General features: G+C 44.5%; 1 protein-coding gene across 1 annotated transcript in view; it reads left to right on the forward strand.

Moving 5' to 3' along the window:
- The window catches only part of LOC140395566 (guanine nucleotide-binding protein subunit alpha-13), a 79628-nt gene that overhangs the window by 50109 nt on the left and 10398 nt on the right, over positions 1–19121 (forward strand). The gene's annotated exons all lie outside the window — the stretch shown is intronic.

A 19121-nucleotide genomic window follows, 5' to 3' on the forward strand; every position in this document is an offset into this window, starting at 1 on the left:
AAACCACAAATATTCAGTGAGTATTTTTGTCAATTCCAATCAAGTGACTACTCCCTTACTATGTTTCTTAGTGCCTGGCATCTTAAGTCCACTGAAAGAAAAAATACACAAAAAGAATGTGTGCTGAATCTCAGCCAAAATGGTCAAGAAAGGCAGTGCAGAAATGGGAGTAGGAAACATGTGGAAAACAGTAGAAAAAATTATAAAAACATCGGAGAATCATTGTGCAACCCCCTCCCCAGCTTCATTCCAGATTTCTGTCCTTCTGCAACTACATCACCTAGCCTCCACATGAAAGTTCCTAGACTCATCAGAGATAAGAGCACAATTTTAGTGTTGTAAACCAAGTAATATCTGGTTCCAATATTAAAGCTGCTAGTGAGGGACTTCCGGGTGCGGCGATGACCAGCTGAGTCGCACGTTTCGGCAGCTCCCGGTGAAACGGACTTTTGGGCTCTTGATAGGAGCCCCAACGGCAATTTTGACGGCTAAAAACACTGTGCGGTAAACCAGAAGGGAATCCCCCCTGGATACGGATGAAAAAAGGAGGAGAAAGTGGCCGGATTGCAGTGGATCCTTTAGAACAGCGGCAAGGAAGGCAAGCAAAAACCAAGATGGCGTCGGAAGGTGGCAGTTTAACATGGGGCCCTGAACAACAAGAGTTCTTGAAATGCTGTGTGGAAGAGCTCAAAAAGGAAATGAAGAAAGAGCTGTTGGCCCCGATACTACAGGCGATCGAAGGGCTAAAGGAGGAACAAAAGACCCAGGAGCGGGAGCTTCGGGTCGTGAAGGCAAAGGCAGCCGAGAATGAGGACGACATACAGGGCCTGGTGGTGAAGACGGAGACGCATGAGGCACATCAGAAACGATGTGTGGAAAGGTTGGAGGCACTGGAGAACAACGCAAGGAGGAACAACCTGAGGATTCTTGGTCTTCCTGAAGGTGCGGAGGGAGCGGACGTCGGGGCATATGTGAGCACGATGCTGCACTCGTTAATGGGAGCGGAGGCCCCGGCGGGTCCGTTGGAGGTGGAGGGAGCATACCGAGTGATGGCGCGAGGACCGAGAGCAGGAGAAATTCCCAGAGCCATAGTGGTGAGATTCCTCCGTTTTAAGGATAGAGAAATGGTCCTTAGATGGGCAAAGAAAACTCGGAGCAGTAAATGGGAGAACGCGGTGATCCGCGTTTATCAAGACTGGAGTGCGGAGGTGGCGAGAAGGAGGGCGAGCTTTAATCGGGCCAAGGCGGTGCTTCATAAAAGGAAGATAAAATTTGGAATGCTGCAACCGGCAAGACTGTGGGTCACATATCGAGGGAGGCACCACTACTTTGAGACGGCGGATGAAGCGTGGACTTTTATTGTGGAAGAAAAACTGGAATGAGCGGGTTATTAAAAAGAACGTTTGAACAAAGTGGTGGGGCGAATGTGGGGGGCAAAGAGGGGGGTTAAAAAGGGGGGAAAGAGGAGTTTTATGTACTAACCCTGCGATGTGGTAACTTTTCTCTCTTCCACAGGTGGTGATGGGGGGAGGAGGGGAGGTGGAGGAGATGGGGCGTTGGCCATTGGGGGCGGGGCCAAGGGAGAAGCGCGGGCTTGGTTCCCGCGCTATGATAATCATGGCGGGAATAGAGAAGCAGGAAGGAGGGGGCGTCGCACGGTGCGAGCCGAGGTCACGGGGGGGAGCTGAGGTCGGCCAGAGTTTGCTGACTTCTGGGAGCAACATGGGGGGAGTAATTACGCTAGCGGGGGATCTAGCAGGGGGGGTGGGAGGGGGGAATTACTGGGTTGCTGCTGCTGGGGAGAGGAGGGAGCTGGTATGGGAGGGGATGGGCGGGGGGGGCACCGCCTGGGGGAGATACAACTGCGTGGGAACCGGGTGAGGAGCTGGAAAAAGGGGATGGCTAATCGACAAGGGGGGGGGGGGGGGGGGGTAGGAAGCCCCCCAACCCGGCTGATCACGTGGAACGTGAGAGGGCTGAACGGGCCGATAAAGAGGGCACGGGTACTCGCACACCTTAAGAAACTTAAGGCAGATGTGGTTATGTTACAGGAAACGCACCTGAAACTGATAGACCAGGTTAGGCTACGCAAAGGATGGGTGGGGCAGGTGTTCCATTCGGGGCTAGATGCGAAAAACAGGGGGGTGGCTATATTGGTGGGGAAACGGGTAATGTTCGAGGCAAAGACTATAGCGGCGGATAACGGGGGCAGATACGTGATGGTGAGTGGCAAACTACAGGAGGAGACGGTGGTTTTGGTAAACGTATATGCCCCGAACTGGGATGATGCCAATTTTATGAGGCGGATGCTAGGACGCATTCCGGACCTAGAGATGGGAAAGCTGATTATGGGGGGAGATTTTAATACGGTGTTGGAACCAGGGCTGGATAGGTCGAAGTCCAGGACTGGAAGGAGGCCGGCAGCAGCCAAGGTACTTAAAGATTTTATGGAGCAGATGGGAGGTGTAGACCCGTGGAGATTTAGCAGACCTAGGAGTAAGGAGTTCTCGTTTTTCTCCTATGTCCATAAAGTCTACTCGCGAATAGACTTTTTTGTGCTGGGTAGGGTGTTGATCCCGAAGGTGAGGGGAACGGAGTATACGGCTATAGCCATTTCTGATCACGCTCCACACTGGGTAGACTTGGAGATAGGGGAGGAAACAGGAGGGTGCCCACCCTGGAGAATGGACATGGGACTAATGGCAGATGAGGGGGTGTGTCTAAGGGTGAGGGGGTGCATTGAAAAGTACTTGGAACTCAATGATAATGGGGAGGTCCAGGTGGGAGTGGTCTGGGAGGCGTTGAAGGCGGTGGTTAGAGGGGAGCTGATATCAATAAGGGCACATAAAGGGAAGCAGGAGAGTAAGGAACGGGAGCGGTTGCTGCAAGAACTTTTGAGGGTGGACAGACAATATGCGGAAGCACCGGAGGAGGGACTGTACAGGGAAAGGCAAAGGCTACATGTAGAATTTGACTTGCTGACTACGGGCACTGCAGAGGCACAATGGAGGAAGGCACAGGGTGTACAGTACGAATATGGGGAGAAGGCGAGCAGGTTGCTGGCACACCAATTGAGGAAAAGGGGAGCAGCGAGGGAAATAGGGGGAGTGAGGGATGAGGAAGGAGAGATGGAGCGGGGAGCGGAGAGAGTGAATGGAGTGTTCAAGACATTTTATAAAAAATTATATGAAGCTCAACCCCCGGATGGGAGGGAGAGAATGATGGGCTTCTTGGATCGGCTGGAATTTCCCAAGGTGGAAGAGCAGGAAAGGGTGGGACTGGGAGCACAGATCGAGGTAGAAGAAGTGGTGAAAGGAATTAGGAGCATGCAGGCGGGAAAGGCCCCGGGACCGGATGGATTCCCAGTCGAATTCTATAGAAAATATGTGGACTTGCTCGCCCCGGTATTGACGAGGACCTTTAATGAGGCAAAGGAAAGGGGACAACTGCCCCCGACTATGTCTGAAGCAACGATATCGCTTCTCTTAAAGAAGGAAAAGGACCAGCTACAATGCGGGTCCTATAGACCTATTTCCCTCCTAAATGTAGATGCCAAGATCCTGGCCAAGGTAATGGCAATGAGAATAGAGGAATGTGTCCCGGGGGTGGTCCACGAGGACCAAACTGGGTTTGTGAAGGGGAGACAGCTGAACACGAATATACGGAGGCTGTTAGGGGTAATGATGATGGCCCCACCAGAGGGGGAAACGGAGATAGTAGTGGCGATGGATGCCGAGAAAGCATTTGATAGAGTGGAGTGGGATTATTTGTGGGAGGTGTTGAGGAGATTTGGTTTTGGAGAGGGGTATGTTAGATGGGTGCAGCTGTTGTATAGGGCCCCGATGGCGAGCGTGGTCACGAATGGACGGGGATCTGCATATTTTCGGCTCCATAGAGGGACAAGGCAGGGATGCCCTCTGTCCCCATTATTGTTTGCACTGGCGATTGAGCCCCTGGCGATAGCGTTGAGGGGTTCCAAGAAGTGGAGGGGAGTACTTAGAGGAGGAGAAGGACACCGGGTATCTTTGTATGCGGACGATTTGCTACTATACGTGGCAGACCCGGCGGAGGGGATGCCAGAAATAATGCGGATACTTGGGGAGTTTGGGGATTTTTCAGGGTATAAATTGAACATGGGGAAGAGTGAGCTGTTTGTGGTGCATCCAGGGGAGCAGAGTAGAGAAATAGAGGACCTACCGTTGAGGAAGGTAACAAGGGACTTTCGTTACCTGGGGATCCAGATAGCCAAGAATTGGGGCACATTGCACAGGTTAAATTTAACGCGGTTGGTGGAACAATTGGAGGAGGATTTCAAGAGATGGGATATGGTATCCCTGTCACTGGCAGGGAGGGTGCAGGCGGTTAAGATGGTGGTCCTCCCGAGATTCCTCTTTGTGTTTCAGTGCCTCCCGGTGGTGATCACGAAGGCTTTTTTAAAAAGGATTGAAAAGAGCATCATGGGTTTTGTGTGGGCCGGGAAGACCCCGAGAGTGAGGAAGGAATTCTTACAGCGTAGCAGGGATAGGGGGGGGCTGGCACTACCGAGCCTAAGTGAGTATTATTGGGCCGCTAATATTTCAATGGTGAGTAAGTGGATGGGAGAGGAGGAGGGAGCGGCGTGGAAGAGATTAGAGAGGGTGTCCTGTAGGGGGACTAGCCTACAGGCTATGGTGACAGCCCCATTGCCGTTCTCACCGAGGAACTACACCACAAGCCCGGTGGTGGTGGCTACACTGAAGATTTGGGGACAGTGGAGACGGCATAGGGGAAAGACCGGAGCCTTGGGGGGGGTCCCCGATAAGAAACAACCATAGGCTTGCCCCGGGGGGAATGGATGGGGGATATGGAATGTGGCAAAGAGCAGGAATAACGCAACTGAAAGATCTGTTTGTGGATGGGAAGTTCGCGAGCCTGGGAGCGCTGACCGAGAAATATGGGTTGCCCCAAGGGAATGCATTCAGGTATATGCAACTGAGGGCTTTTGCGAGGCAACAGGTGAGGGAATTCCCGCAGCTCCCGACGCAAGAGGTGCAGGACAGAGTGATCTCAAAGACATGGGTGGGGGATGGTAAGGTGTCAGATATATATAGGGTAATGAGGGACGAAGGGGAGACTATGGTAGATGAACTAAAAGGGAAATGGGAAGAAGAGCTGGGGGAGGAGATCGAGGAGGGGCTGTGGGCAGATGCCCTGAGCAGGGTAAACTCGTCGTCCTCGTGTGCCAGGCTAAGCCTGATTCAGTTTAAGGTATTACACAGGGCGCATATGACTGGAGCACGGCTCAGTAAATTTTTTGGGGTGGAGGATAGGTGTGCGAGGTGCTCGAGAAGCCCAGCGAATCATACCCATATGTTTTGGTCATGCCCGGCACTACAGGGGTTTTGGATGGGGGTGACAAAGGTGCTTTCAAAAGTAGTGGGGGTCCGGGTCGAACCAAGCTGGGGGTTGGCTATATTTTGGGTTGCACAAGAGCCGGGAGTGCAGGAGGCGAGAGAGGCCGATGTTTTGGCCTTTGCGTCCCTAGTAGCCCGGCGCAGGATATTGTTAATGTGGAAAGAAGCCAAGCCCCCGGGGGTGGAGACCTGGATAAATGACATGGCAGGGTTTATAAAGCTAGAGCGGATTAAGTTTGTTCTAAGGGGGTCGGCTCAAGGGTTCACCAGGCGGTGGCAACCGTTCGTCGAATACCTCACAGAAAGATAGATGGAATGGAAAAAAGAAGGCAGCAGCAGCAGCCCAGGATCGGGGGGGAGGGGGGGGGGGGGGGAGGAGGAACCAGAAGGACTCTCAGGGTTGTTAATATATACTGTATAATATGTATAGGTCGTTGCGACAGATAATTATATATTGGACTGTTAAATTATATTTTTGGAGAGTGTTACCTGTGATAAGGCAGTTGCCAATTAGGGTTAGTTTTCATTTTTGTTATTTATTATTTATTCATTTTTTGTTTATAAAATAGGTCATTGTTAATTTGTGTTGTTATAATATTGTGTAAAGGATGCACAATGTACTGTGTTGGTTGACCAAAAATTTTCAATAAAATATTTATAAAAAAAAAAGCTGCGAGTGAGTAAAGTCAAATTATAATATAAAACCTATACCACTTTATTTGATTCACCTGAGGAAGGAGCTGCGCTCCGAAAGCTAGTGATTCGAAACAAACCTGTTGGACTTTAACCTGGTGTTGTAAGACTTCTTACTTTTTTGTTACAAAATGTATTCATAGGTAAATATCTAGCATTGGAGGGAAGGACATGGCCATCCTCTTTGCCCACATACAGTTGCCTGCAGTTAACTCAAAACCTATTTTTTGACCGAGGCTTTAATAACTCCTTTTGTGACTTGGGATCATTCATTATTTGTTTGATAAAGCACCTGTGGAACCCATTGGGTATTTTACATGGGTTTAAGGCTCTATAAAAATGAAAGTTGTTGGTCACTGGGCAGTGATAAGAATGGTATTCACCCAATGTTCACCGGTACAATTAGAAATAGAAAATTAATGGCGCATAGGGAAGCCAGTCAGCACATTGCGTTTGTGCCAGCTGAGAGCAAGCTATACAGCCTAATCGCACTTTTCAGTTCTTGGTCCGTAATCTTGTACACTACAGTACTTGATGTGTACATCCCAAGAGTTTTAAACATGGTCCGAGTTTCTGCCTCGACCATGCTTTTCAGGCAGTGAATAAATTCCAGACCTCCACCCGCTGGCTGAAAAAAAATCTCCATTCCCTGCGAATTCTTCTGCCAGTTACTTTAAATTTGTCCCCTGATTATTGACATTTCTTCAAATGTAAATAGTTTCTTCTTGTCCATTCTGTCTAGGCTCCTTATCGTTTTATACATCCAATTAAATCTCTGTTTAGCCTCCTTTATTCCAAAGAAAATAATCCCCAACCTATCCAACCTTCTAGCTGAAGTTCTCAATTCCTCGCAGCATCTTTATAAATCGCTCCTGTACCCTCTTTAGTGCGGCCACAGAATTACAATCAGAAACAGGAGACCTGGCTTATTTTCTATTTTTCTAACACTTCTCTAGTGCTGAACACTGAAGTCAGTTGCGCAATTGCTGCACTGGTTCAACTTGGAATCAAATCTTATGTTTCATGTAACATTTGTTGCCAATACAAGTTAATGCCATGGAGAGGAAATAATAGGCATCAAGTCATTGATGCAATTCAAGGTGTTAACTTGGTAAAATTGCACATTTTGATTCTAAACTGTACATTGACTTAGGCTGCAGCACAAGTGATGATCATTGTTCTCAGAGCCCTTGGGCAGCGAGTTGTAAAAATGTAGTTTTAGATTTTTATATAGTTACTGTTTTATGACCGATTTCTCCCAGAGTCCGTCCACCCCCCCCCCCCCCCCCCCTCCTCCCCCCCCCCCCCCCCCACCCCCGGGCCAACTTATTAGTGCCATTGTAGCATGTAATTCTGTTATACTTGATTAGAAAAATTAACCTGATTTCTTTGTCACGTTCTATGTAGTCCCAATTCAAAAATATGTAAAATGAAAATGTGGATGCAATCAGGGATAATTTGTTTCCTTGCTGCTTCACAGTGTAATTTTCCACATTGGCCGTGCAAATGTTGCTCAACATCAGTGAAAGTCTACACCTAGAAAAGTGAAGTCATAAACTGCAACTGTCAATTTTTGCATTATTAAATGTCGACAAGTCACATTCATGACTTGAGCAAAATGTGTATGGCCAAATTTTGCACCTGGTTTACATATTTTGCTCTCTGGATCCACCCTTCTGTGCAAACTAAAATATAGACCACATGTTGCTGCTTTAAATACGGAATCACTTCAAGTGGAAATTATTCCACAATATAACATGGGATGAATTCCAAATACGCAGATCTATCACTTTTGTTCAGTGAAGGTTTGTTGATTCTTGATTCCATTGAGATGGTTCCAGCACTGCTTCTATAATTGAGTGCGTTTATTAGATATGAAGAACATTGGTTCATAAAAGCGGAAATTTCTGCCTCCAGATAAATGTTTAATTAATTGTATGCTCGGTTATGTCAGTTAAAAATGTGTTATGTTGGCTCTGCCCGTACTCCGCAGGAAGCTGCTGTCAATAAATCTCTTGTTAAAAGTTCTGCGTGTATTTGCATGTGAATGGGATTCATGTTCAGAACAACGTTTGTCTTGCATTTGCTTCTAAAACAAAAGCTTAAACAAATAGAGCCGTTCACTGACACAGATATGGTACAGTTTTGAATAACAGCATATTCTTTGCAAAGTTAAAATTGAATGTTTCTTCAGCAGTCTGACCTTCATAGTTTGGACCAGTATCCATTTTCTTTGGAATTCTGAACTTGCCATGGTTACAGAGCCATAGCTTTTGTTTCCTTAAAGTTTGCTGAGAAGCTATTTTTTAATTTATTTTTAATTTTTTTATAAATTTAGAGTACCCAATTTTTTTTTCTCCAATTAAGGGGCAATTTAGCGTGGCCAATCTACCTAACCTGCACATCTTTGAGCTGTGGGGGTGAAACCCACGCAGACACTGTGAGAATGTGCAAACTCCACACGGACAGTGACCCAGGGCTTCGAACGTGGGTCATCAGCACCGCAGTCCCAGTGCTAACCACTGCGCCACGTACCGCTCATATTTTTTAAATTTTTGAAGTGATTTGTGAACTTTAGTACAGTGCTATACAGCAAAGCATTAATTTAACAGTCGGGTGACCTCATTTTGATCTTTTGTTTACAATAAATTTTGAATATCCAATTCTTTTTTTTCTCCAATTAAGGGGCAATTTAGCGTGACCAATTCACCTACCCTGCACATCTTTATGGGTTGTGGGGGTGAGACCCATGCAGACATGGGGAGAATGTGCAAACTCCACAGGGGCTGGGATCGAACCCGGGTCCTCGGCGCCATGAGGGCGCCCCATATTGCCCGACCTTGTTTAGATCCGATTACATTATCAAAATTATCTTTTGGGCAGAGTGAGAAATCAAAATGTCTATTACTAAGTGGCTGTTTCACCTGGCCAGATGGCTTTGAGCTAGGGGGTCATAGTCACAGGATAAGGGGTTGACCATTTAGGACTGAGGTGGCAGATTTCTTCACTCAGAGGGTGGTGAATCTTTGTAATTCTCTACTACAGAGGGCGATGGAATTCTCAGTTAATTTGTACTGCATATTCATAACCGCGATTGATAGACTCGTAGGTACTAAGGGAAGAAGGATATGTGGTCGTGTAGGCAAGTTAAGTTGAGGTAGGAGCTGATCAGGCATCATACTGATGACAGAGCTGTCTCTAAGGCCTCATATTTCTTATGTTCTTTATATCAACACTGCCACATAGATTTAATTAATGGATCATTATGTTTTACAAGCCCAAGCAAAATGTTGGGTATATCAGGTTACTGTTTTGTAATTGGTTACCTTTTTAAAATGGACCTCGGGGCGTATGCATAATTGTACTTAAACACACAGTTGTTAATGGTGTGCAGCAGCTATGACAAACGTGTGAACAGGAACTGGTGGCTGCCTTTTACTCGACACATTTTGTTAGAGGATGTGGGCAGGTCGCAGGATGGAATAGAAAACTATTGCGCAATAATGTAATGGCTTTGTGTTGTAGTCCCACTTGTTAAGTTCCTGACTTTGGCAGTGCTCAGTGAGTTATTGAGCAAAGGCATTCACATATACATACATATGAACATAAGATTAAGAGGAGTGTGCCAATCGACCCCTTGAGCCTGCTCTGCCATTTTATAAGATCATGGCTGACCTGATTGTGGTTCCTGCCTAACCCAGTATCCTGTGACTCCCGTGTCAATCAATAACCTTTCTAACTTGGCCTTAAAAATATTCAATGGGCCTGCTTCCACTGCTCTCTCAGAAAGGAGTTCCACAGATTAATACCCCTCCGAGAACAAAATCCTCCTAAACACCATCTTAACTGGGAGACCCCTTATTTTTAAACTGTGTCCCCTAGTTCTAGTCTCTGCCAAAAGGGGAAACATCCTCACCGCTCCCACCCTTTCAAGTTCCCTCCGGATCTTACATGCTTCAATTAGATCACTTCTTATTCTTCTAAACTTTCAATGGATACAGGCCTGACCTGTCCAACTTTTTCTTATAAGATGACTCCTTCATCCCAGGAATCAGTTGAGTGAATCTTCTCTGAACTGTTTCTAATGCAATTATATTCTTTGGTGACCAAAACTGTACACATTACTCCAAAAGTGGTCTCACCAAGGCCCTGTACAGTGACAGTAAAACCTCCCTACTTTTGTATTTCATTTCCCTTGCAACAAGCAACAACATTTAATTTGCCTGGTATAGCTCAGTGGGCTAGACAGCTGGTTTGTAATGCAGAACAAGGCCAGCAGCGCGCGGGTTCAATTCCCGTACCAGCTCTGTGTAGCCGAACAGGTGCTGGAATGTGGCGACTAGGGGCTTTTCCCAGTAACTTCTTTCATTGCAGTGTTAATGTAAGCCTACTTGTGACAATAAAAGGTTATTATATTATTATACTGTACCTGCATACTAATCTTTTGTGATTCATGTTTGGGACACCCAGATCTCTTTGTACCACAGGGTTATGCAATTAATCGCTTATTGTCACAAGTAGGCTTCAATGAAGTTACTGTGAAAAGCCCCTTCTCTCTCTATTTAAATAATATGTTCCTTTTCTATTTCTGCCTAACTGGACAAGTTCACATTTTCCAACATTACGTTCGCTTTGCCATTTCTTTATCCATCACACCTCCTATCTATATCCTTTTGCAAACTCCTGACGTCCTCTACAACCTACTCATCTTTGTGGCATCGGCAAATTTAGCAACCATACATTCAGTCCCTTCAACCAAGACATTGATTGTAAATAATTGAGGTCCCAGCACTGATCCCCGTGGCATTCCACTCGTTATAACTTGCCAACTCAAAAAAGATCTATTATCCCTACTCTGTCCTTCCTGTTAGTTAACCAGTCTCTAACTAGGCAAGTAATCCTAGACTGGATGATTTATTTTTTTTCCTTGCATGTAATAAATCCTGAAAACAAAAGTCTTGTCTGTTCTGCTAATATTAAATGCATTGTTTATGAAGAGATTTTGTCTTATATACCCCAAATGCAACCATAATTGTAGATTTTTTCATTATCTTCATGAATCAGTCTAGTAGCCAGCTCATGCTCCAATTCTGAGGTACACATTTAAACATGGAGGACCAGGTTGCAAATTTTACATCGTTACACCAAACAGGACAAATTATTACCTCATTAATTTTTTTTGCTGCATTGCTGGCACAAATACTTCATCAATTCTAACTTGTTCACGGTTAAAAGTTTTTTTTTGATGTGACCACTTCCATGGCGACATTTCTCATCTATTTAAAAAGAAACCTGTGAAGTGTCATGCTCGGTGCTCGATTTTCCACATCAGAAAGATGAGCCCTATTCGATTCATACTTAATTTTTAAGCCTGAGTCAAACACCCAGCACTGAGCTACCTGATCTTCAACATAAGTGAATAAAAAGTAAATAACTTGTATGGATGCAGCAGCACAAAGAATTTGTTTGAAGTCCATATGAAATCATTATGTTTCTATATCATCCATGCTAGCTGAGCATGTTAGGGTGCTGGATTTCTAAACTAAACAGACTGGATTTTGATCTTGGTTTATGCTGGATTCATTTATCCCAACCAGGATAGCTGGAGCGCTACAATTGGTTAGGGAGAAAAAAATTGGGCATGACTGCTGCTCCTGACTTATTTCCATTGAACCCATCTGTTCGTGCATGATGAATGGTCATTGCTCGAGGTATCAAAGTACTTTCAGTACCGTGTAACCATATGCCAACAAGACTGGGTGCCTTCAGGGATAGAGAAAATTGGCACAAAAAAAAAAACAATAATGTGAAGGTCAACAAATCATGTTTTGTCTATCAGACATTTCAGCTGCACATTTTTCTTGGCCACATTTCTATCAGCTATTCCAGAAACTGTCTCGAGGAAGATACAAACTCAGCTGTCTCACCTCTGTCCTATTTCAATCAATTACAGTTTTCTATTGTCATTGAATCTAGCAGCAAATTTAAGGAAATACCATTAAATGCAAGGAAGACCATGCCACTCGCTAACACTATCTTCCTTCCCCTACTGATGCTGCCTGATCAACTGTTTCCAGCAGCTTCTATGTTTATTTGATGGTTTAAATTTTTGAACTTTAAAAGGTTGCTTACCTGGAAACTTATAATGAGTTTGTCTTGAAAATCATGTTTGTTGATCAGAAGAAACTGCTTCATTTCTATTGAAAGACTCAGCTACACTATATATGGGACACAAAAGGTTTCTGCCCTTAATCTCTCTGAAGAGCTGAAAGTACAGATTGGTCACCCATCTTCTCAGTTGAGATAATGTGGTAAAAAAGAAAACTCAATTGCAAATTTAATTTCAGGAGTTCAGGATTAATAGTATAAATAAATAGTAAGCAGGATGGAGGCTCCTTTATGAACTGTAATGGCGGTCAAAGCTTGTTTTAAATGTTTAAAAATAAATTTAAATCGCCCAATTATCTTTTTCCCCAATTAAGGAGCAATTTAGCGTGGCTAATCCACCTCCCCTGCACATCTGGGTTGTGGGGGTGAGACCCACACAGACACGGGGAGATTGCGCAACTCCACGCAGACAGTGACCCGGGGCTAGGATCAAACCCGGGTCCTCGGTGCCGTGAGGCAGCAGTGCCAACCACTGTGCCGCCCTATTGCGATTAGAGTTTGACGTGGGATTGGTTTGCCCTTAATTCCAGGCATGCTGTTGATTCAGAATTTGGAAAATATTTGCTTCCCTTTTCCACTTAATGACTTGCCTGTCACATGCATAGTTGAGAGAATAGGGATTCAATCTGGTCCCAGACCTCTGCCAGTACTGTTCTAAAACATGCATTAGATATGTCAAACTAGCCCAAGTTGAATCTTCTGTGCACTTTCTCTCTCGTAGCAGTTTCCTAACAGCCTGGCTAAATTGGTAACTGTTGGGGGGCTGACTGAGGTACAATGCCTTGTTCTTAATTCAAGAACTGAGTTCCAGCGCTGAGCTGTCCAAATTAATGTTTTGTTGTGTTATTCGAAATCTTGTAGGCAATTAAAAAAAAAAAAAAGATTGCTGCTGCCATATGCGGAGTACAAATTCTGCCAGGCATACAATAGAGAGAAATTTGGGTTGTTGCGCCATGCGGTAAAACATCTTTTTGACTTGTGTTCCGGTATTGGAACATTATTTATATAAAAACGTGACTCACTTGAATGTACAGGTACAGGGTCTCAAAACCAGCAACCTCAGACTGTTTCGTATTTCGGATCTTGCCGGTTTTTGGGTTGGGCAATTCAGACCGGGTCAGGTGGGTTCAAGGATCTCTGAATGTGAAACTGAGTCCGACATTCCACAACACCAATGTGGCACCTAGCTGAATAATAGCTGGTAAGCTATTTTGTTCATTTAATAAGAATTAAAATTCATACATGGTAGCGTAGAAAAATGTCTGGTTTTTGAACGTCTCCGGTTATAAGAGAACCGGATTTGAGATATTCTGCCTGTACTCTGTGACCTGTGGAGCCATTTCAGAAAGATTTCTTACAAGGTCATGAACTCTTTTTATTCCCGCATTATCTTTTTTTCCTCTTCCCTTCTTCCAAGAGCACCTTCCAGCTGCATCTAAGAACAAGTAGAGGAAACACAAATAAATGTAAAAGCAGCATTGGTTTAGATGGATGGTAGAATGTTGCCTTTTTAAATCTTTTAAAAAGTATGTGTACTGGCAGTCATATAATAATTTTATTAGTGTCACAAGTAGGCTTACATTAACACTGCAATGAAGTTACTATGAAAATCCCCATGTCACCATGCTACGGCGCCTGTTTGGGTACACTGGGAGAGAATTCAGAATGTCCAATTCACCTAAGAAGCCCGTCTTTCGGAACTTGTGGGGAGGAAATTGGAGTACCCGTAGGACCCCTTTGCAACCATGGGGAGAACTTGCAGACTCTGTACAGACAGTGACCCATGCCGTGAAACGAACCCTGGAGCCGTGAAGCAACAGTGCTAACCACTGTGCTACTGTGCCGCCCCCATTATCCCTCAACCAGTACACTACCAAGAACATATTATAGAAACATAGAATTTTACAACACGGAAAAAGGTCATTTGGCCCATCGTGTCTGCGCTGGCTCCTGAAAGAGCTACCTAGCTTAGTCCCATTCCCCAGCCCTATCTCCGTAGCCCTCTAAATTCATCACTTTCTTTTTTTTTCCAATTAAGGGGTAATTTAGCGTGGCCAATCCATCTACCCTGCACATCTTTGGGTTGTGGAGGTGAGACCCACGCAGACACTGGGAGAATGTGCAAATTCCACATGGACGGTGACCCGGGGCCAGAATTAAACTCAGTCCTCGGCGTCGTGAGGCAGCAGTGCTAACCACTGCGTCCCCAAACTGCACAATCACTTTCAAATATATATATATATATATATTCAGCTCTCTTCTGAAACCTCCTATGGAATCCACCTCTCCCAGACAGCGCATTCCAAATCCCAACAACTCTCGAGTCTCGGAGGGCCAAATGGCGCAGTGGGTTAGCACTGCTGCCGTACAGCACCGAGGATCCGGGTTCGAACCCGGCCCCGGGTCACTGTCGGTGTGGAGTTTGCACATTCCCCCCGTGTTTGTGTGGGTCTCATCCCCACAGCCCACAAAGATGTGCAGGGTTAGGTGGATTGGCCACGCTAAATTGCCCCGCAATTGGGGGAAAAAAGAATCGAGTACTCTAAAAATGTTTTAAAACTCGAGTAAATAAGTTTCTCCTCTTCTCAGTCCTAGCTTTCTTGCTGACCATCTTGAAATTGTGATGCATGTCACTGACTTACCAACTAGTGGAGACAGAATATCCTTCTTTACTCTGTCAAAATTGTTCATAATTTTGAACACCTCAATAAGTTCCCCCTCTAAATCTTCTCTGCTCTCAGGAGAACAAGCCCAATTTCTCTTTCCTTGTAACTAGAATTCCACATTCTTGGTATCATTGTAGTAAAGCTCCTTTGCACTTTCTAGGCTTTAACATTCTTCCTTAAATAAGGTTCCCTAAAGTGTACACACTATTCCAAATGTGGTCTGACCAATGATTTGTAGAGGTGTAACATCATCACTTCTGGCTTTTGTACTCTATGCCTCTATTTAAAAACAAAGGATCTTGTAAGACATCTTAACAGCTGTTTCACAGAGAATTATGCACTTGAACCCCGAGGTCGCTCTGTTCCTCTTAAAGTTACACCATTGAGCCTGTGTTGTCTCGCTATGTTTCTTCTCCAAAATGCATTACCTCATATTTTTCAGAAATTCATCTGCCAGGTGTCTGCTCATTTGGCCAACTTGTCAATGTCACTCTGAAGTTGCTCACTGTCATCCTCACAATTCACTAGAGTCCCTAGATTAGTATCATCTGCAAATTTAGAGATTTTGCCCTCAACACCAATCTCTAAATCGTTTATATAAATCAGAAAAAACAAGGTCCCAACACTGAGCCCTGGGGAACACCATTTTCAGCTTGTGTCCAGTCTGAGAAATGCCCACTATACTTACCCTCTGTTTCCTATTTCCTGGCCAACTTCTAATCCATACTGCCAAGGACCCATCAATCCCAAGCCTTTCTAATTTGCTAACCAACATGCCTTGTGGCAAATGCTTTCTGAAAGTCCAGATATACAACATCCACAGCACTACCCTAATCAACTGCCCGTGTTACCTCGTCAACGGACTCAATTAAATTTGTCAAACATGACCTGCCCTCACAAAGCCATGTTGACTGTATTATTAACATATTTTTCGCTAAGTGTATATTTAGCTTATCTCGTATTGTGACCTCCATCAGTTTTCCCACTATTGATGGCAAACTGACAGGTCTGTAATTTCCTGCGATATCCAAGCCCCTTCTTAACCAACGGCATCACATTTGCAATGCTCCAGTTCCCTGGGACTAATCTTGTGTTCAGAGAGGCCTTGAAAATTTCTGTCAACAGCTCCGCAATTTGCTCCCTTGCCTCTCTCAGCATTCTGGGATACATCCCATCAGGCCCTGGCGACTTCTCTACCCTGAGTGCTGACGGCCCTTTTCACACTTCTTGATCATTCTACTGCTCAGTTGCACGACATCCACGTTTTCAACTGGGCCATTGTCACCATTTTCCATGTTGGTAAAGACCGAAGCAAAGTACTCATTGAGTACCTATGCCATATCCCCTGCTTCAGTGAGCAGCTTACCCTGCTTGTCCCTTATGGGCCCCACTCTATCCCTCACTAATCTTTTACTATTAATATGTTTCAAGAACATTTTATATTTGTTTTAGCGTAGCCTGTCATCTTTTCCTTGTGAATGAAATGAATGAAACGAAAATCGCTTATTATCACAAGTCGGCTTCAAATGAAGTTACTGTGAAAAGCCCCTAGTCGCCACATTCCGGCGCCTGTTCGGGGAGGCTGGTACGGGAATCGAACCGTGCTGCTGGCCTGCCTTGGACTGCTTTAAAAGCCAGTGATTTAGCCCAGTGTGCTAAACCAGCCCCTGGTTCCTCTTAGCCTTCCTTATTTCAGCCGTAGCCTGTCTCCTGCATTTGAGATACTCTTCCTGATTTCTATTGCTATTATTATTTCAGCATGTATCATATGCCTCTTTTTTTTCCTTCCTTATGTTCTCCACAATAACCGTAGTCATCCAGAGTACTCTAGCTTTGGATACCCCGTCTATACTTCTCATGGGTATGCACCTGGCTTGCACCCTATTCATCTCTCCTTTGAAAGTCTCCCATTTTTCATCCACCAAAATGTATTTCCAATCAACCTGCTCCAGTTCAACTTTTAGACCCTGACAATTTGCCCCTTTCCAGTCTGAACTTAATCCGTGACTGATTTTTATCCGTTTCCAACTTCATATTGAACCGTGTTATATTATGATTGCTATTTTGCAACTTCTCCCCCATTTTAACGTTCTCCACGTGGCCTGCCTGATTTCCAGACCTGCACAGCTTCCTCCCCAGTCAGACTGGAAATGTGCTGTTTCAGAAAGTTCTCCTGCACACACCGCAGGAATTTCTCCCCTTCCAGGCCCCACACTCCACCCTTCTCCTAGTCTACCTTAGGATAATTGAAATCCCCATCTATTCCGACCCCACTTTTCCTGCAAATATCCATAATCTGCATGCAAATGCTCTCTTCCTCCTCCTCCCCATTATTTGGAGGTATGGAATAAGGTAACCACTACCTTTTCCTCATCTCCAATCATATAGATTCTAATTCAGGAACTGCAACTCATTCAAGGGCTAGGATACTATCTTTGACCAAGACTGCCACACCTCCCTTTTTACCTATCCTGTTTCTACTAAAAACCTAACCCAGGATGTTAAGTTTCCAGTCCTGTGCTGGCTTGAGCCACGTTACCGTTCTTTGACACTGGATCTGCCACACCCCCTTCTCAGTTGTGGAGAGCAAGCTGACTTCTCCCAGAATCCTCCTCCGTCACTTCCCACTACCATCCTCCATAGGATGCTCTTTCCTTCTGTTGAGCTCCGGGACCTTCATGATCCCATCTGAATTGTGGTGAGTGAGCTTACTTCTCCCAGAATCCTCCTCAGTCACTTCTCACTACCAGCCTCTGTATCTCGTCCTTTTATCTCATTGCTTTTTGTGCAACCACGGTGTGTGCAAAATGGGCAGTTGTGTTTCCCTATATTGCAATAGTAACTACACTTCAGAAGTACCGAGTTGACCAACATGTTTTGAGGCATCCTAAGTATATTCATGTAAGTCCGCAAATAGTATCTAGATTGCTGTTGAAATCTAGAAGTCAAATAAAGGAATATTAAGGAAGGTTGTTGTCAACTCCCAGTGGCTGAAAAACTGGCTAATTTATATAAAAAAGTACGACTGGAAGCACAAACTAAAATTAGCCACTTTGGAGCTATGGAGTGTTTTAGTTTTGGCAAAATTGCCTGGCTTACATTGATACTTTGCTATTTTTCATGAGTGAGCTGCCATCAGCGATGAAGTGAATGGAAAATTAGTAACCATATCAATCAGCATGTTTGTAATCCTCAGCTGTGCAATTTAGAGATGTGTACCAAACTGTGATACTACAAAACCAACCCATATAGAAATTGTAAACGATATGGCACTAAAATTAGGATCCTGGAATAGTCTAGGAGGTCATAGAAACTGTTTTAAATTTTTTTTAGAATACCCAATTATTATTATTTTTTCCAATTAAGGGGCAATTTAGCATGGCCAATCCACCTAACCTGCACATCTTTGGGTTGTGGGGGCAGACACGAGGAGAATGTGCAAACTCCACACCGACAGTGACCCAAGGCCGGGATTCGAACCCTGGTCCTCAGTGCCGTAGGCAGCTTTGCTAACCACTGTGCCATCCTTGGTCATAGAAACTGTTGCATTGTCTGCCAGTAGAATATTGTTGCTTTCTGAGAATTCAGCAATTTTCCAATTGGTAACTTTATTTTAAAATTTTTAATTTATCAGTGACATGATATTGCCCATTAACTGGCAGCCAGTTGTCTTTTGACATGATTTTGCATATCCCAATTCTTGTGCGTATCCTGCTAACGCCTATTTCAGCCACACATAGACCCACCATAAACAGGTTTTGAGTGTGAAGTTGGTAACAGAAGGGTAGCTTAATGGTGTAAAAGCTTACAGCTAGAAAGCTCCCAAATTCCAAACTGAAACATCAGGATAAAAGCACCTGACGATGCCTCTTTGTAGGTGGTTGAATAGATTGCTCAATCCATGTGTAAGATTGATTTTAATTGCTGAGAGTTTTTATGAGCATATCCTTTCTTGTTTATAACATAGGCCATTCCTAAATAAATGGGGATTAAACTATCTTTGTTTAACCATTTCAAATGTTTGCACTGATATGTTATAAATACATTAGAGGTTCAAAAAGTACCATGGAATTTGTGCTTGTTTTTCCTTTTTTAATGGAATATCCAAATAATGGTTATACAAATAAAGGTTTTACCTGTTGTACCATCCCCTCACCAGAAAAATCATCATGGCCATCAACAGCTTTTGAAGTCAGCTATT

Source organism: Scyliorhinus torazame, chromosome 18, assembly GCF_047496885.1.
Source record: "Scyliorhinus torazame isolate Kashiwa2021f chromosome 18, sScyTor2.1, whole genome shotgun sequence".
NCBI classification, from domain to species: Eukaryota; Metazoa; Chordata; class Chondrichthyes; order Carcharhiniformes; family Scyliorhinidae; genus Scyliorhinus; species Scyliorhinus torazame.